Source organism: Elgaria multicarinata, chromosome 2 (assembly GCF_023053635.1).
Source record: "Elgaria multicarinata webbii isolate HBS135686 ecotype San Diego chromosome 2, rElgMul1.1.pri, whole genome shotgun sequence".
NCBI classification, from domain to species: domain Eukaryota; kingdom Metazoa; phylum Chordata; class Lepidosauria; order Squamata; family Anguidae; genus Elgaria; species Elgaria multicarinata.
In genome coordinates, this window is record NC_086172.1 from 75,176,609 (window position 1) to 75,197,164 (window position 20,556).

The 20,556-nt window shown below is 42.8% G+C and overlaps 1 protein-coding gene across 1 annotated transcript in view; it reads left to right on the forward strand.

Moving 5' to 3' along the window:
- The first annotated feature begins 11,278 nt into the window (after positions 1-11,278).
- The window catches only part of PLCD4 (phospholipase C delta 4), a 38,447-nt gene continuing 29,169 nt past the window's right edge, over positions 11,279-20,556 (forward strand). Inside the window, exon 1 of the mRNA XM_063116757.1 lies at positions 11,279-11,419. The gene's annotated coding sequence lies outside the window, so the exon portion shown is untranslated. The remainder of the gene's footprint in view (positions 11,420-20,556) is intronic.

Sequence of the window (20,556 nt, forward strand, 5' to 3'; positions counted from 1 at the left end):
TCTGGAGCCTCTTTCACTGAAAGTAATCTCTTGGAAGGAGGGTGAGGGTTGCAATAGACATTACACATACACAGAAGAATGTCCTCACAAAAGCTTTTGGCACCAAGGGGCAGTATTTCACTTCCTATACACGGGAGAACAATTACGCTGCACTTCAGCAAGGTTTTACTTTGAGAATCATGGTTCAAGGGCATAGCATACATTTGTGTCCATACTTCATGCCAATCTTTAACTCTGACAATCATGCTAGATTGGGCTACATAACATTGGGACACATTTCTTTGAAGCATGCAGAAGATGCTGAGTTGACTGAATTTATGTACCTGATGTCAGATGCTTCCAGATGTCGAGCTATTTCAAATCCATAGATTTCCGTTTCATTGTTGACAAATGTGCCTAGATCTTGTATTTAAAACACAAACACACCCTTGTCATTCCAATTATTATACTATTGTCAACAGTCAACACCAGGGTGAATTTGGGAAATCTGTTTTGGTCAAATACGTTTCCCAGTGTGTTGATATAATTCAAGTTATTCTGAGTTTTTGTATTTCCCATATTGGTCATGCAGGTTTGTAATCCTATGTCCCCTTGCATGGAACTTAGTTCAACGAAGTTCTTTGGGACTGAATCCTCACTAGATATGATTGGAAATGGGCTATAATGTACTTGGGTTTATTTTCTTGATTAGGTTATGATGGAAAGGAATACCTTTCCTGCACACTATGTATTTAATACCTAACTGCTTTTTAATAGTGTGACTTTTTAGGTTAATTAGTAAAATGCCTCATTTCCCCGTTTACTCCAAAAATATATCTGTGCTATCAAAAAAGGACTCGGCAAATTAAGAGAGGATTAGATATCAAGCTAACTGGCAGCAGGTAACATGGCTTGTGTTAATTCCTACTAGGATACAGTAATTACTTTTCCTTAGAAAAGAGTAGGAAGCATTATGTGATACCTGTCTCTACAGTGAACTGATATTAAACCAGAATGCTCCATTTTAAAACCAAAGGCATCACAGATGCACAGGGATATGTTATATTTTCAGTAAGAGGATAAAATCTGAATGCTTTGTGTTAATGAAGATGGATTTAGGATGATCTAAGAAATGTATAAAATATATCCTCAGGGTCCATGTTTGTATTTTATTGCTAAAGAATAGCATACCTTGGGCTATTTAATGCCTGCTTGGGAGGCTACCTTGAACCTTCCATGCAAGTTATCCTTCGATCTCTTGAACAAAGAGCAATATAACAATTGTTTACACTTAGAAATGTATCTGTAGCATCAGAAAAAGACTAGGCAGATCAAGAGAGGAATAGTTGTGGTGCCAACTAGCTCATAGCATGTATGACACTGCTGTGTATATTTGGTTGAGGAAATGCCCAAGGCTGCATATAACTGGACTACAAATATAAAAAATCTGCAGCTATCTTCTGTACACTTGTGCCTAGAAAAGCAGGTGTAACCTGCATAAATATGTGCTTAGTAAATTTGCTTATTTTTATATAAATTCTGCTAGCTGGCTGGAGGGTCATGGGGCTGTGCAGAACACTGAAGTCCTGACCATAGAATACCTGGTCATCTACCCCTCTGGCTTCTGAGATTCCCCTAGGCAATGTCTATGCAATTTTAAGCCTGTTGGTGCAACCTTCAGGTGTTCCTTTTAAACATTTTAAATGAAACTTGCATTTTCAAGGTGCAGAGTCCTGTGTTTACCAGATTATGCATTTATATGGCAAGGATTATGGAATACCAGATCCAGGAATTGCAAGTTGTGTCCTTCCCAATGAGCCACATTCACTCCAGTCAGAAAGGGAATTGCCTTTTGCACAATGCTGGAATATAAATACAATTTTGGGGAGAATCTTAGAAAATCTACTTTTTGTCACAATGTTTCCAAAACAAGGTTGTTGGGGGGAAAACAGGTACGGGGGGGGGGGGAGATATTTTAAATAGGTAGTTCTCTGTTTGTAAGCCTTAAGATATTCTTGCCCTGATTTTTTCATGGATCTTTTGACTAGACCTGACCTAGGCTTTGTTGCACTACTGTTAGGGGGTGGGGTGGGGGGCTTGGATCTCTTTGGATCTGTTCTACAAGCAGCTGGCAAAGGCCTAAGAATCTGGTCCTCCATTGGGTAACCAAAAGAGCAATGAAATGTTCCATTAATGCAGAAGCAGCGGGTACTGCCAGAAACTTAATCTTTCTCAGAGCATCGGTCAACAAAATTCCCATCTGGCATCATGAGATCTGGGTTTCAAAAGCTCAAAGGGCAATCTGGAATAACAGGTGCACGTCCAAAGTAAGGATTCAGTCTCATCTCATTGAAGCCATTGGTAAAATACCCATTGATTTTAATGATTCTGGGTTACACCTTTAGCCACTTGGAGAGAGTCCTGCTATTTATCACAATTGTCCTGCAGAGACTTCTACTTCTCAAACATTTTCTGATTGTTTTTTTTTTTTAAAGTCAAGAATTGCTTTGTTATAGATCTATGAGCAATGTGTTCTTCCAGCCCAAGCTGGTGCCCTCCAGTTGTGTTTGACTACAGGTTAGTGAGGGCAGCCCTACATGTTTGTTCCATAGTGCATTGTTCTCAAACTCTTAACCTTTATTTTGTTTATCCTTGTAATCCTGGAGGATGGGTCCCTATTCTTATTTTATTGATGAGTTAGCCCAAGTCCATCCTTGGATCTGAATAAAGATTTCTCAAGTCTTAACAATTTTCCCAAAAGTGTTCCTTTTTTATTTATACATACTATTTTTATACCACTTAGTATCCTAAAGTCTCTAAGCAGAAATCTCTTAAGTGGTTCACAATATGTTCACTAATGGGTGCAGATCATGTTTCACATATACAAAGTCCCAATTTCATTCCCTGGTGTCACCAGTTAAAGCAGGGGGAGGGAACCTCTGGACTATAACTCCCATCATCCTTGTAAAATATCAGAAGGTAGAGAATAGCTGAGCTGATCTATTGGTAAAAGTTTTTGGCTTTAGTCTTCATAGTCCCTTGAATCTCTCATAGCTCACAGAAGGTGAATAACTAATGGATAGTTAAGAAAAACTACATAATTTACTCATTTAATAGAATGATTTTTCTTGGTGCAGAATTTGGTTTGCTTGCTAAAAGAATTTTGATTGATTTATTTTTTTAAAGCATTCAGCATTTATCCTTACTTTCTCTGTCCTCCATACCAAGAGAATACTAATCTGGCTTCACCCCGTTCCTATTGCTGCCTTCTTCAACAGCTCATACTACCAAAGCTACAGTGAACAAGAACAGAGTTTAATTTCTACACTGGAAGATGCTGTGCCTTGAATCTGTCTAGGAAGTGTGGTTTCCAATATGCGATGTACTCTGATTGTGCATGATCAGAAGCACTCCAATTACTCTTAGAAAGGAACCCTGGAGAGAAAACTGATTCTAGAAATGAGTCCTGACTCAAATTAAACTCTTGAGTAAGAGAGATGGGAAGGTAAAGTGAAGATCTTACACGTGCAAGCACCCACATTGTCACTAGCTGTATTATGTGCTGCTCCTGTTCCCTGGCACCCAGTTTCCCCCTCTTGAGTTACCAACTCTCCCTCTATAATTAATGGATGATATTTGGTCAGGTGGCACTCTGATTGGTCTAAAGGCAGCTGCCATGGGGAGCAGAGGGTATTTCCCTGCCCCTTGGAAATTGCACATCTATGTCATGAAGCTCCTGAAATTGTTTCTGGAAGGCTGTCTGAGTTTCCACTGCCTGCTTGCATTTCAAAGCACCAACAATAACAACCAGCAATGACACTCAGGTTTCAGACAGTGTAATATATATCATATACAGTGTCTCCACCATTCATAGAGTAGGAATCATTCTTAACCGTCACCAATCTCTTCCCAAGACCTCGCTTTATTTCATCTGCTCAGTTCTACACTGACCTTCCAGCACCAGGAAATTCTTTGTTCATGTTAGATTTCATAATTTGGAGCAGGTTCACATGATGATTTATTATTTGATAACCTACAGGCTTCTTGTTTGAAGGACATTCTAAAGTCCTGGGCTGCTGTGGCTCACATCATAGGCCTCTCCCCTTGTGAAAGGCACACAATACAGATAGACTTCAGAAGGTAAAGATAAAACATGGCTTTATTCAGAAATTTACATGTCAGAGAAAGTGAATGCACATTTCCCCATGTTTCTGGTGTCAGCTTATATTCTTGTTTGAAGTATACAAGTTAGATGTGAAGCTACATATTTCAGGCTGCTCAGGTGTTTGTAGTCCAAATTCAATCCACTATCCCACATTGTCTGTTGGTTGTGGATTTTTAATATTTCCCCAGTTTCCTTTTCCCTCTTCAAAAACTCTTTCATTTGCAGGCAGTTTATAATTCTAATATAATCATGATGATCTTTGTTCTGAATTGCCTATTCAATTCACCACATTTCTCTTTTAAGCAAAGAGAAATGTTCTCCTGGGAATTGCAGCCAACTTCTTCAGCCTCACCAAGCCATTTTTGGGTATAATACAAGCTGTGTGCTGAACGTGATGCAGCTTAAATGCCTCTGTGGGGCCTCCAAGCTAATAATAATATGTTCAGACCTAGTGACGACCAGCTCAGCTTGTACCAGAGTGTATATATGTATGTGTATTTGAACTCACTCGTATGGATTCCTTATCCCGATGACCAAGAAAAGAGAGTTGTTTCCATGTCCAAAAGACCTCTTGATAATCACAAATTTTCTTACCTGAATATTAATACCCAGTATGTTAGTGTTCATCAAATTGGGCAGGGGGAGACTGCTGTGTAATGATGGTGCCACAGATGGGTGAACTGATCCAAGCAGAGTACTCATACTGTGTCCAGCTCTGATTCAGATCTAGGTGTGACATGATAAATGCACAAGGTAAAATCATTGAATGGTAGAGATGGATGGGGGCTGAATGTATAACTGTAACTGAATCCAAGTATCCAGTCCATCAATGAACCAATAGGTGTTTTAAAGAAGTGACTTTTTAATGATGAGCAACATACCTTTTCTTAAAAATATACACAACTGTTCGCATAAGTCAAAATATTCCTTCATCTTAGGTATGCCATCAATTACATGTACTATTAGGAATATGTAAGCAGATTCCACCACGGCACTGCCCCCAAATAATAGCATCTGTACCTTTTTGACTTAGACAAACAAAATTCAAAATGTTCTTGGTATGTTAGAAGACTAGGCATTAAATAACAGAATGAAGTTTAACAGAGATGAGGGCAAAGTTATTCATGTAGGAAAAAGAAATAAAATGCACAGATCTCGCTTGGCAAGAGTAGGTGTAAAAAAGGTCTTGGTGTAATCAATTGCAAGCTGAATGTGAGTAAACACTGTGATGGGGTTGCAAAAAAGGCAAATGCAATCTTATAGTTGAGACGATAATTCCACTCCACTCTGCACAAGTCAGGCCTCACCTTGAATACTGTGTTCATTTCTAGATGCCACACTTTAAGAAGAATTCAGATAAATTGGAATGGGTTCAGAGAGGGGCAACAAAGGAATGGAACCATTGTTATCAATGGAACCTTTGTTATCAATGGAAACTTCTCAAACTGGGAGAGGCAACGAGTGGGGTACCGCAGGGCTCAGTCCTGGGCCCAGTGCTCTTCAACATTTTTATTAATGACTAGCTGTACCCTGCCACGCATTGCTGTGGCTCAGTCTGGTTAAATTGAAAAGAAAGAAAAGACAAAGCGGATGTTTCTAATATGTTTAATTTCACAATGCTTGTGGATATACAATATTTTTAGTTGTTTCATTGTCTGTGTAGATATAGAGATTGTCTGGTTTGCCGACTCTAGAACACGCAACATATAATTGTCCATGTGAGAAGCAATCTGTATCTAGATCTAAACCGCACAATTCTAAAGATTGGCCCTGAGCTTTGTTGATGGTGATTGCAAACGCCAATCAAATGGGGAATTGCAATCTCTTAAATTGAAATGGCATATCTGTTGGAATCATAGGAATACGAGGAATGAGGACATCTTCACCTTTGAAAGGTCCTGTCAAGATTGATCTCCGACTATAACAATTGCCACTTCGTCTATAGTTGGAGCATTGAATCTTCGCACATGTTCTCCAGCAGGCGTTTTGTCAGCATGAATAACAATCTTGTGTGTATCAGATGGCATCATGTCAATTGCTGTTTTGAACAAATGTACTAAATTGTTTTTTTCGTGAAGTAGCTGTTGCAGTTTTGAAATGATGGACCTTTTTATGCCGGTATAAATTCCGCAGCGTGCATTCAATTCATCATTGCCATCACCAATGAAATACATTTGTAGGAATTCATGTTGACTATCTTGAAACGGAAGGAAGGAGCCGGCTTTATGATAAATTTGTTGTTTGACTTTGAAAGTTGGCATAAATGGAGCTGTGATGATTTCTGCACCGAACGACGTCATTTGGAAGCATGAGTTGTATTTCCTGATGTTAGATAGGAAATGCTTTGATTCTGCGGTATATCCGGCAAGCAAAGTTTGTAATGGCTCTGGTGGTTCTCCAAGTTGAGGCAGTTTAATTTTTCCAGCAGCGCAACACATTCCTTTTGTTTCTCCATTAAATTTAAGAGCCTTGCAATAAGGACACACTTCAGTCACAGTGCCGATGAGAACATGCCGCCTCAAACTATAATCATCAGCTGGGTTGTACCGGAATGCAAGGCGATTGTAATCGTGTGATTGTTTACCACAGAGTCGTGTTTGACGCTGATGTGCTGTTTCTCGTTGACGTCTTTCAGCCACTCTCAGCCTGTCGCGTTCATTCTGTTGAGAACAAAGCAGATCTGAAGCTGTAGAACGCGATTGCCGTGCTCGCAACCGTGCATCCTCAAGTCTGGCTGAATGTTGCTTGGCTGGTTCCTTGGCACGTATTTGAGGCATTCTTTTTCTTTTTTTTCTTGTTTGCTGATGCCCGTTCTTCCTCAGTCTGATTTGCAATTTCTCGTTGCAGTGCTTCCGCTCTGCGAGTACGACGACCTAAGTGTGATCTTCTGCGAGGCATTATTTGGATGAAGTAAAGCAGATTGTTAGGTTTTTTAAAAAGGATGTTTTTACGGTGAGGAGGTTAGTGGAAAGTCCTGGCAGTTACCTTTCTTCAGAACGTGTAACTGTCACAGGTGTGACATCTATATTCACTCAGCCAATTCTGAGAGAATATGCAAATGTGAGAGGAGGCAGAGGCAGCGGATTGGCCTACTGGTTGGCGATGTCACAATGATCAGCAGGACTGGTTTTGAGGAGGCCTATTTCTTCGATTTTAAGACAAACCTTTGACCCCGTATAGAACATAGTTACATAACAACGCTCGCGTATTCGAATGCAACGTTGTGTCAAAATTTCAAAGCAATCGGTGAAGAACTTTCGGAGATATAACGTCTGTTTCAAACGAACATTTACATTTTTATTTATATAGATTTGGACGAGGAGGTGCAGGGAACGCTTATCAGATTTGCAGATGACACAAAATTGGGTAGGATAGCTAATACACTGTGATATTGATAGGCTGGAGTGCTTGGCTGAAAACAACAGAATGAAATTTAATAGGGATAAATACCAAGTTCTACATCTAGGAAATAGAAACCAAATGCACAGTTACAAGATGGGGGATACTTGGCTCAGCAATACTACAGAGAAGGATCTTGGAATTGTTGTAGATCACAAGCTGAATATAAGCCAACAGTGCAATATGGCTGCAAGAAAGGCAAATGCTATTTTGGGTTGCATTAAATCACATGAGGTACTGGTTCCTCTCTATTTGGCCCTGGTTAGGCTTCATCTAGAGTGTTGCGTCCAGTTCTGGGCTCCACAATTCAAGAAGGATGCAGACAAGCTGGAGCGTGTTCAGAGGAGGGCAACCAGGATGATCAGGAGTCTGGAAACAAAGCCCTATGAAGAGAGACTGAAAGAACTGGGCATGTTTAGCCTGGAGAAGAGAAGATTGAGGGGAGACATGATAGCACTCTTCAAATACTTAAAAGGTTGTCACACAGAGGAGGGCCAGGATCTCTTCTTGATCCTCCCAGAGTGCAGGACACGGAATAACGGGCTCAAGTTAAAGGAAGCCAGATTCCAGCTGGACATCAGAAAAAACTTCCTGACTGTTAGAGCAGTACGACAATGGAATCAGTTACCTAGGGAGGTTGTGGGCTCTCCCACACTCGAGGCCTTCAAGAGGCTGCTGGACAAGCATCTGTAGGGGATGCTTTAGGGTGGATTCCTGCATTGAGCAGGGGGTTGGACTCAATGGCCTGTATGCCCCTTCCAACTCTGCTATTCTATGATTCTATGATTAAGGGATTAGAAATTAAGGGCACAATCCTATGGCCACTAGGTACTGTCTAGAGGGCTATAGGATTGTTTGAACTGAGGGCTCCCACCTCAGTTCCCAGAAACCACACTCCCTGCCCTCTCCCCCTACCCTCTTGTAGCTGGTGCAGTTTTTGCCACAGTGGCTATGTCTCTGCTCTTGGAAATGGAATGCAGAGAGGGCAAAAAGGCAGGAAGGGGAGGAGACCATGGAAATCCTATGAGGAAAGACTGAAGAAAAAAAGAATGTTTAGCCTTAAAAAGACCGGGGGTTGGGGGGGTATATGATTGAACTTTTCAAGCACACAAAGGATTGTCACACAGAAGACAGCTGCAATCTGTTCTCTGTCATTCAAGGCTGTGAGACATGAAATAATGAGCTTAAGTTACAGGGAAGCAGATTTCAGTTGAAAATCAGAAAATGGTCAAACCAGTCAGGCCATGGAGCCAAGTGCCTTGGGAGATGGTGGGCTCTCATCACTAGGGGTATTCAAGCAAAGACTGGGCAGCCATCTAGCTTTAAACTAGATTCCTGGAGTTAGCAGGGGGTTGGACGATGGCCTAAATGGCCCCTTCCAACTCTATGATTCTATAATAGGAATACTCCTGTTGTAGCTTATTCTTGATATTCTTGATTCCCCTCTCTTTTTTTTTTTTACTTTTTTGTTCATTGGTGGCAAGAAGTGTAACAAATGCTGAAGGTTCTTAGTGAAAAAATTGAATGTATATAACTTGCAGTATGGCTGAAAAAAATAAGGGTTAAATAAGAAGTGCATAGTTTTGTCTTAAAAAGGCCTGTGGGCCAGATAAACTGCCCCTCTATTTTTTGGGAGCCACCCTCCCAGAAAACCTTTTAGGCTGGCTAGAAGTCTGGAAGGACTGCCAACCACCTCCCTAGGCAGTTGGTCCAGTTAACTGCTTTGACCATTAAGAATGTTTGTCCTGATGTTCATCCAAAATTTCCCTTCCCATAACTTAAGCCTACTATTTCATGGCCTGAACATGATAGAGAACAGGTTGTGTCCCTCTTCTGTGTGACAATCCTTTAGGTACTTGAAGAATGCTGTCCTATCCCCCATCCCCTCAATCCAGTGGAGGCTGGTGGCTCTTGTGTCAGTGCAGAGCAGCTTGGATAGCTCCTTTAGAGTTCTGATTGACACTCAGAGTGGATTCACCACCCCACTGATAGCAGAGCAACCAGCCTCCACTGCCTCAGCCTTTTCAAGGCTAAACATACCCAGTTCTTTCAATCTTTCCTCATCAGACTTGGTTTCTGGTCCGTCCCCCCCTTCATCCTTGTTGCCATTCTGCAGACAGCCCTCTCCTCAGATGTCATGCTTCTCTTGCCATAAAAACCTGGGATCTCCCTTCATTCAGACTGACTTTTGCTTTTACTTCCTTGTAGAATGACCAACGGTCAAGAATTTTGAGACCTGAAGTCCAAAACATCTAGAGATGTGCTTTCTGCTCACCATTGCCTAGAAATCTTAGGAACATAAGACGAGCCATGCTGGATCAGACAAAGGGTCCATCTAGTCCAGCACTCTGTTCACACACTGGCTAACCAGCTGTTGACCAAGGACCTATAAGCAACATGAGTGCAATAACACCCTCCTGCCCATGTTCCCCAGCAAATGGTGTATATAGGTTTACTCCCTCTGATACTAGAGATAGCCCATAGCCATTAGAACTAGTAGCCATTGATAGCCTTCTCCTTCATGAATTTGTCCAATCCCCCTTTAAGCCATCCAAATTGGTGACCATCTCTACATCTTGTGGTAGTGAATTTCATAGTTTAACTATGTGCTGTGTGAAGAAGTACTTCCTTTTATCTGTCCTGAATCTCCCACCAATCTGCTTCATGGGATGACCCCAGGTTTAGTATTATGGGAGAGGGAGATTTTCTTCAGTAAGAAAATCTGATTGCTTTGTGAGATTTTTTTTTTTAAAAAAAAAATCTCATGGTCTGTATGTAGCAGATATGCAACAGCTTCTGTGCTTCCTATAGTTATAGGCATTATTGCTTGGTAATAGCTTAAGCACACAGGTAAAATTACTATTACTACTATCCTCAAAAGATACTCTTAGTCCACTAGATGTGTTGAACTACAATTCCCAGCAGCTCCCAGTCAGTGGTACTGGGAGTTTATTATTTATTTATTTATTTATTTATTTATTGCATTGTTATACTGCCCAATAGCTGAAGCTCTCTGGGCGGTTCACAAAAGTTGTAGTTCAACGCTTCTGGGCGGGCACAGGGTTGGAAAAGGTTGCTTTAAGATGCCACCGGAGCCTTTGTTGTCTCTTGTTAGAGGCAGAGTAAGTGTATTTACAAAATACAAGTTCCACATTTGTGTTTTGACGTCAGTGTGATGCCGCCTTTCTCGTCGGAAATAAACCTTGGTTGTTGCTCGTTGACATGCATGTATTTTAATAAATGCGCATCTAGAATTGTTCATTGCTCAGTCAGAAGGAAATTGCTTATTCTCAGCTGCTGACGATCGTGACAGAAGGCAGATTTCCTCCGGGATTGCTAATTCTCCGCCTCTGGGTAATGTCAAGACAGGGGCAGCACTAATGGGAGCTGGCAAACTGTGTGATATTCTTCATGGGCAGGCTTGTTTCACAAGAAAGGACTGACTTCAATCAATGTGGCTAGGAAAAGATGCACTGGGCATCTTTCTGCCTGTGGAGCAGGGCAGAACCAAACGCAGGACTGACCCTCCTCCCTTAGGATTAGCTTGCAAGGCATAAGCTGATCTGTCTGAGCAACGTTTTTGTCTCCTCCAGCTCCCAGTGCGAGTCTGATCTGCTTTGCCAGGTGGCCGGGTGACAAGCGAGCCCTTGGCTCTGTGCCTTTAAGTGAGGCAGCAGAGCTCTGGGCAGGGCTGAGCAGCTGTGAGCTCATTACATTTCCCTTAGTGCAAGCTCAGCTTCTGCGTCAGTAACAGCCCCTCTCGTGCCAATAGCATGAGGTGGTAGGGCAAAGTCTGGGTAACCTGGAGCACGAGCCATCGTACCACCCCAAGCCATGGAGGTGCTTTGAAACCACTCCGTGATCCTCTGACTGCTGGTAAGAGAGTTGTTCTGCAAAGTCTTGGTGCAATTAAGAGGAAAAGGAGACTTTAGCTGCAATGCTCACAGAAGAGATATATAGGAGGAGGAGAAGGAAGAAGAAGAGGAACCAATGCATGGGCAGAGAGAGAGAGATTCAGTTTCTAAAATGAGAGATGATTGAGCTCAAGTATGCATGATTTTATGCCTGCTTCTGGATGCTCAGGGTTTGTTGTGGTGACTTGGTGAGAAGGGAAAGGAACTCTGCCTATGTTCAGAGGCATGGTTATTTCTCATGTTCCATGGCTAAGGCAGCAACACAGAAAGCAGGTACTAGTAAACGTACGCTCAACCTTGAGCGCAGGGGATTACTGTTAAGCATGCGCGTGGGGAGAGGCATCACAGTAGACAAGAGTCTCCAACTCACGGACTGCTTCTATGCAGAAACAAGTATGTACGAGGTGAGTACGGGGCATTGCGTGCACTAGGCTCGGTGTTTGATATGGGACAAGATGCTGTGCATCTACACTCAGGTGCTGTAGCTTAAGAATAATTGTTCCGGGCTTTCTGGCTGTTGGGCAACCCCAAGCAAGGCTATCGGGAAAGGCTAAGTTGTTTACTAAAAAAAGATCTGGGCGCTAGTGCATCTAGGAGGGCGAGATGCCGAAGCCTGCCACAAGGGAACTCAGCCAATTAAATTAATTTCTATTTGTGTTTCTTGATGGCCACAAGGAATAGAGTAACAGTTCCTCCGAGAGAATACTTGGCTTTCCTCGTTCTTTGCTCCAAGGTGTTGCTTTTTTAAAAAAAACTGTGCCTGGGGAATGCATGCGTCTGATTGGGGTTCTAGTAAATCAGGAGACAAGCCAGAGCCTCTGTCATTGGAACACTTGTCTCATAAACAGCAAGTGCTTTTAAAAGTATTTTCCTGCTAGTCTTATAAGCAAAGCTGGAGAGTTTGTCAAAGCTGCCATTTGTTGGGCTTTGCTGATTCCCGGTAGACCGTCTTGCTGGCTTCTGCTGTATGTATGCTTTGAGAAATAAAAGCCAAAGCAGGAAAGAATTGGTGAGTGGGGCTGGGACACATAAGATAAACAAGTTTGGGGAATTAGGAGGGTGAGAAATGGAAAGGGAATGACTGGGGTTTCCCTTGAGAAATCAGGTCTGAGAGGACAGGGAAAGAAAGTTATTAAGAGTGTTTAATTGATCAGAATTCTTTTAGAAAACAGGTGGATTGCTAAGGAGACTCCACTGTAGCCAAGGATCCCAGAAGAAACTGCTATTTGCTCTGAATGTGCAGAGTGCTTTACAATCTTTCAGAGATCAGCCTCATCTCATCAATCTTTGCTCGGAAGTAAGCCTCATTAATTGACTTTCAAGTAAGTCTGCATACTGCAGTGCTCACCCCAACAGCAACTCTGTAAGGCAGGTCACTGTTATTCCCATTTTACAGACAAGTAACTGAGCTTGTCTAAAGACATGCCAATGAGTCACTGGCTCGGTTCACACAAAACGACAAAGCAGAGTGTGGCTCGAGTGTGGTTTGTCATGAATTGTGGGTTGTTGTGTTGTGTGAACCCAGCCACATTAACAAACCATGGTTTGTTAACCACGAACAACCCACATAGAGAATCCTAACTAAAATGTCATAAAATAGTAAAAACGATTAAGACTCTTGTAGCACCTGAAAGGCTAATACATTTATTATAGCATAAACTTTCATGGACCAGAGTCTACTTCATTCAATGGATCATATGTCATAACACATTTTCTTAACCTTTCAGGTGATGGCTATCCCTATGGAAGCTGTTAACAAAATAATGAGCAAGCTTTCAAATTCTTCAGAACTCTTAATTAGGTGGGATGTTAAACAAAATAAGGAGTAAGATAGAAGCTGTTATCTCCCCATAAAAATTGAGAAGCTACTTGCTTTTTGGTATTAGACCTAAGCCTGAAGATATTACATGTTTAAAGATGCAACTACCCTCATCCTTTCACAATTTACTGTCAGCCCCACATGTGGGATCGGGTGACAGATTCCCCTTCCTTCCTTGTGTATGCAAAGGTGGGGAGGCGAGCTGTTGCCTGCTGCAGGATTGAGACACAGGAGATTGCCTTATTCTGCCAAACCACGGAGGAATTAAATATAAGCCTTACAGTTCAATCCAGGATAAATCAATTTCCGTTGGAAGGGAAGCTTGAAGCAGGGCACACGTTTGAGGAAAGCCTGATTTTGTATCTTAACATGAGTCTTGCAAGTCAGTTGAATTTGTTTCTTAAGAATTTCTTTCCCTCCCTCGCCATTCTGGAGGCCATTCTGTCTTTTGTTGTAGCATCTACCGAAAAAGAGAACTCTACTGTTTTACAGCAGTACACCTTACTGTCCTCTCAAGGATGGGAATGGAATCCAGGGAGGATCCTTTACCTTCCTTCATTAGAGACCGAGATCCTCCTAGTTCTGATCACAAGGATTGTACTTTTACCCCATATCTACTGTGGGTTACTGAACACTGATGGTTTTTGCTCATCAGAGATCCCTGACAGGGGAGATCCAGGAAATTATAGGCCAGTGAGATTAACGTCTGTTCTGGATAAATTGTTTGAAAGCATTATTAGTGGTAAAATTAATGAGTATATTGAAAGATAAGCTCTGCTGAAAAAGAACCAACATGGCTTCCACAAGGATAATTCCTGTCTCACTAACCTTTTAGAGTTCTTTGCGAGTGTCAACAAACCTGTAGATGGGTGATCTGGTAGACACTGTTTACTTGGGCTTCCAAAAGGTTTTTGACAAAGTCTGGAACCAAAGACTCTTGAGCAAATTTAGCAGTTATACAATAAGAAGAAAGGTCCTCTTATGGATCAGTAACTGGTTAAAGAACAGAAAGCAAAGAGTAGGAATAAATGGTAAATTCTCCCAATGGATGGATGTAAACTGTCGGGTCACACATTGAGCTATACTGCGACCACTGCTTTTCATCTTATTCTTAAATAATCTGGAAAGGGATTGTGAGGAGCTCCAAAAGGATCTCTCCAAACTAGGAAAATGGGCATCCAAATGGCAAATGCAGTTCAGTGTAAGCAACTGTAAAGTGATGCATGATGGAGCAAAAAAAATCCATCTTCAAGCATATGCTGATGGGATCTGAGCTAGTGGTGACTGACCAAGAAAGAGATCTTGGGGTTGGGGTGGACAGCTCAATCAAAATGTCAACACAGTGGGCAGCTGCTGTAAAAACAAACAAACTCCTTATTAGGTTAGGAAAGGAATTGAAAATAAACTGCCAAAATCATATTCCTCTTATACAAATCTATGATGCAATCACTTAGAATATTATGTGCAGTTCTGGTCACTGCACCAAAACAAAAACAAAAAGGGGTATTGAAGAGTTGGATAAAGTACTGAAAAGGGCAACTCAAATGATTAAGGGAATGGAGCTTCTCCCCTATAAGGAAAAGTTACAACATCTGGGATTGGATAGTTTTAAAAGGGGATTGGACTCATTTCTGGAGAAGCTTATCAATGGCTACTAGTCCTGATGGCTATATGCTACTTCCAGTATCAGAGACAGAGTGCCTATGTGCTCCAGTTGCTGGGGAACACGGGTGGGAGGATGCTGTTGCACTCATGTCCTGATTGTGGGTTCCCCACAGGCAGCTGGTTGGCCACTGTGTGAACAGAATGCTGTACTTGATCGATCCTTGGTCTGACCTGGCATGGCTCTTATGTTCTTATCCCTATGTTTTGTGGATAGTGGAGAGTTACTGTATAGATATATAGAGAGTAAAGTCTTGGCTAGGAGGTGTCCCCATTCATCTCCGTACTTCTCTGCAATTTCAGTTCTTATCCCCTTAGGACTTGTTTATATAATCAAGATTTAAATGTTATCTCTGGAATAGCCCTGAGATAATGACCTCTGCTTAGGAGAAATACAGTTTTCAGCCAAAACAATCCTTTACTGTTTATCTCTGTTATTCACTGGTTGCTGTGATTCCCTATAGAACCACAAATTCTAGCCTCACCTACAGAGGAAACAGTGTTATTGTTTATCTCCATCGCTTGTACTGAAATAAAGAAAAAATAAATGAATCAGGAACCCCATATCTTGTGAAGGGTGTTTATGCTCTTTGGACCCTTAGTTTCATCCCTTGAAAGTAATATGATGGTGTCAGTTCTGTGGTTGTTATCCTTTATTAAGTCACACCCATTTCACAGATGAAAATAGGAATAGCTATGTTAGCTAATTTGTCACTGATGTTTTAGTTGTTTTAAGGGGTAGGTTGTGTTTCAATTGATAGTTGTTACAGCAGTTTTTAATCTTGTTTGTTTTAATTCTATTGTAAGTCACCTGGAGTGGTTTTTTTTAGAAAGGCATCTAAAATCATCATCATAATCTCCATGTTGAAGAGGCACTGTGCCACTGAGTACCAGTTGCAGAGGGGGACAATATCAAAGGTGGGCAGTCAGGGCTGGCTGAAGATATTTTGCTACCTGAGGTGAAAGACAAGATGGCGCTCCCTCCCCCAATTCTATCTACAGAAGCCAACCAGACTGACAGCTGGCTCTTACTTCAACACTGGCAATGGGACAGCTTCCTCCCCTGCATCTGAGGCCAGTAGGCTAGCTTAGGGGTCATAGGGCAGGCTGCGGCAGGGGTAGAAACAGCTCTGTCCTTCCAAAATATGGGAATGGCTCCCTCCATATCACTCAAGCATCTGCTGCTTGAGGCAACTGCCTCACTTTGTCTAATGGTAGGGCTAGCCCTGAGGGCTATTGCCTTCGTATCTTGTATATGAGCTTTGCAGAAGTTTTGGGCTGGCCATTCTTGGAAACAAGATGCTTGGAAACCAGATGGGTTGCTGTAGTCTCTTCCCAGCTGCTGTACCCTGTATTTATTCATTCCAGGGATGGCATTCCAGCTGTTGTACTACACTTCCCATCATCCCTAATCATTGCCTCTATGGCTCTGACTGATGGGAGTTATAGACCAAAATCAGGGGGGCAGCAGGTCCCCCATCCAATTTATTCCATAATAGCTACCTTGTATTACACTGTATTCTGAAGCAGAGTATGTTAATAACATGATCATGTTATGAGAATGGTTGATAATGTACTGCTCTCACAATGGTTCCATTTATTATAGAACGGCTTCCCAAGTGCATTCAGCAGTGTTTGTTATATTGTTACAGCAGGGATGACCAGGCGAAATGGAAGCTGTTCACATTCTATGTGCATGTACATGCATTTACATGCGTGTGAAATGGATATAGTGACCCCCTCCCCTCATTTAATTTATAGAGCAAGGGGAAGGGGGTTAAAAGCTGAAGCACTCTCTAGAGCAGCCTCCCCCAAGGTTGTTTCCTCCAGTTGGTTTGTACTGCAACTCCTATCAGCCCCAGCTAACACGGCCAATAACAAGGATGATAGGAGTTGTAGTCCAAAACATCTGGAAGGCACCACTTGGGGAAGGTTGCTCTAGTGCATTGGTGTATACGTGCACTCACATTTTAAAAGTTAGCTCCAATATCCCTCCCATGGTTCGACATTTCACTTGGGGATCGGCTCAAGGTGATGGAAGGGGCTCCTTCTATCCCCTCAAGCCTATCTCCAGATGGATTGGGGGCGGTGGTGGTGGCAAGGGATGTGCACGTCCCTGGGAGCATGTGGGGCTCTGCACTCAGTGGCGCCCCACCCAGGGACCGCATGTGCCCATGCCAGGAAGCACATGACGAGCTGAGGATTGTGCTGCCAGCATGGGATTATATTTCCCCTGCTAATGGAGTCCTGCTGGGCTAGAGCAGCCGAGGTTTCGGCTGCTCTTGCCTCATGACTCTGTTGGCAGGGGAAATAATCAACGGAGCCTGCCATATGACATGATAAGCTACGGTTGTGCAGAAAAACTCCACACACCATTGGTTATTTTTGGGAAATAACCAGCTGTGGCACAGATGACACGCTAGTCAACAGGGGACTATTTAAGCAATGGTTGATTAAAAAGTCCACCGTTGACTAATGTGTCGTCCGAACTGAGCCATGATGACAATCCTCATAGCGAGGCCCTCTGGGAGAGTCCAAAAACGCAGGCAGCAAACTGTTCTAGAAGTTCTCATCCCCACCAGGAATGGGTCTTTTGTATAGCTAATGGGTTTTAGTTGCCCATTCAAGACGAAGCCACATATTTCACATTACAACAGGGAGCAATAATGCTGTTACTGGGAAAACCCCTTTTGTGCCAGCTGCTGTGAAGATGGCACCTAAGAGGGAGCAGGAAAAACTCAGGGCAGGAGGGTGGGGGTGGCAGATGACATTATTGCCATTAATCGAAAAGTTGTTTGATCCTGTGAGCCATGGCTCAACTATTACTACTGACCATCAGAATGCCCTATTATGGACTTGGCTTTCTGAGTTATGCGAGAATAAAAATAGATCGTAGCTTTAAGGTCCTAGTTCTGTAAGATTTGTAGATCACCCATTGAAATAGCTGTGTGCCTTCTTGTCTTCTTTCTCTTCTAAAAACATACTGATGCCAGAGCTCTCAGCTAGGGGGGAAAGGGGGAAATCTTAGGTATACCAATAAAGCTGTTGCATGGAGAAGTCATACTATGTTGGGATCAGGTTAGAGGCTGAGAGACCCTCCAGCATTCACCTCTTTGGGCCCTTTCCCATCTCTTTGAAGGCTTCAGTCCCTTGTTAGCCATCTCAGCTCACTTCTGCCACATTTTGCCTTAAAGCATGTGGGCATTGACGTGGCAGCTTCTGTCAGATCACGTCTCGGAGCAAAGCAGCTTGTGCCTGATAGCAGTGTGTGAGTGAGAGTTCCTGGGAAAACCCCAAAGCACATAACGTAGAGAAGCCCAAGGCAACACAAGCTTAATAACAAGAATGCTGTGTTAGGAAGATGGTTTGCGGCAAGTAGGAGATTGAGAGGCAGCGGCGGAGCTGGGAGGGGGAGCTCAGAGTTTGGAAAAGGGTTGGGGGCAGGAGAAGAAGCCTGAAGGTGGGAAACTTAAGAATATCAGTAGAATGTCAGGGAACCTTGGAGCCAGACCTTTCTTGATGAGCTTGCCGTTGATGTATGAAAAGGTCATGCATCAATCATCTACCCATATTCTCTCTATCTTGTGTTGCCTAGGCAGGACTGAGCTGGAATATACAGGAATTGACTTTTGCCTGGATCATCTTCATAATATTGAGTGCTATTAGGGTGACCAGATACTGCACTTCTTAAATAATTGTGTAGAAGAATAAGGCAAAAAGCCTTATTCACTATAGTTAAAGCCACGGTTTGAGGTGACTTCTGAAACGGGCCAATTTGATGCAAGTCCCACTTCTACATTAAGAAAAGTGATAGCATAATAAAACGCAGCTCAAATGAACAGGCTTTTCATGAGTCTATTCCATTCAGTTCCTAATTAATCTAATGCAAATGTAAGCCTGTAAAATGGTTGTTGGCGGGAGCCGCTTTCTGCAGAATTATCACTTTCTGGATTAGAAATCATGGGCCTAAATTATCTGCACAGCACTGCTTTCCAATGGAAGGCACACGTGGGATGTGTACCATTCAAACTAATGCAGCGCAAGCAGCCCCTCATCTCTACTCAGACAAGCATTTGAATGTGAATCTTCTTCCACCCTACCACTATTCTTTAAATGTGCAGTGTGTATTTTCTTGTTTTAAGGATTCTGATTTTAAGGATTCTGTGGATCAAAACAATCCAAACTCAACTCATCCCTCCACTTTTAAACCACAAGAGGTCATTCCTCTCACATTTTAAGGGATTTTGGGGTGGGCGGGTGGGTGGGGGATGAATTGGCTTCAGACATCATATACCAGACTGCAAATTCTTCTCCTTCAGTCCTCCGCTTGAAATTTAAAGGAAACTTTGGAGCTGTCAGATTGAATTGGGCTTGGTGAATGCACTCCCGAAGACATGGCACCCCTCCACAGTCCTATAAACCAGGAGTACAGGAACTCTTTCGGCATGAGGGCCAAATTTCATTTTGGGGAAGCTCTTGGGGTCCCCATTCCAGTAGTGGGCAGGGCTGAAGGCAAAAGGGGTGGGCCCAAGCATATTTTAGCTTGAAGGAGAGGCATTTCAACCTTTTAGAATGGGGCAAACACTGCACAAAAGCTGGGAAACCACCCAATGATATGTGTTTGGGGGCAGGGAAAGGGTGGAGCCAGCGGAAGAGTACATGATTTAATTCCCCAGCCTGAGGTTCTGCATCTGTCTTATAAACTATGACTGGATGCTCCCCTTGCAGTTAAATGATGTAGGAATAGAATTTAGTTTGGAGCACAATTCCCTCTGCCTTTAGTCCCCAGACAGGAGGGAGACAAGCAGCAAACAGCTCCCAAAAGCTCCACTCCAGTGGATGAAGGCTTGCCTTGCCTGCAGGTGGCACTCTACTGCCAACATTTGTATCCAGCATGAGGGCATTCCATCCTCCCCATCTGGTTTTGGGTCTGAAAGACCCAAGACAAGTGTGGGTGCATGGAGGGTAAGTTGTAAACAAGCAGAATTTGTGGCCTTGCACAACGCCACGACTGATCACGGGGCACACCCGTTAAGGCATCAGGCTAAGCTTCCAACGCACTGGCTTTGTGGAGTTTGAGCCAATGTGAGATTACCTTAATCCCAGTCTTAAAATGGCAGGTTGAATATTAGATTTATTTACATTTATACAGAGAGAGGCTGAGCATAATATGAGGTTTCATAGCATTAGCACCCAAAGAGATTTCTAGGGGAACTCACAGTGCCATAGGACTTCCTGCAGAGAGCAAGTCAGCCTTCTGCCCTTTGCAGACTCAGTTCCAGTGCAGACTAACTTCTTGCTATGCACAGGCCTCACTCTCCTTTTCTACTGTGGAGAGAAGAATGATGAGTCATCTCTGCCCATCACCTATGCTTTCTTGGGCCATCCTAGCTCCCATTCAAACACATCACCAGAAAGCTACAAGCTTTCCTTTATCAAGCTTTAAGGGATATTGCCTCAAGGCACCCACAATGATCTTGAATCTCCTTATCAGGAGTTCCTTAAAAGGTCATTCAGACAACCCCCAAACACTATTCTTTAAGCTCTCTCCACCCTACAGACCCCAGGCACACGAATACACCTCCCCCCCCTTTTCTGTTGCTCTCTTTTGCTGACCA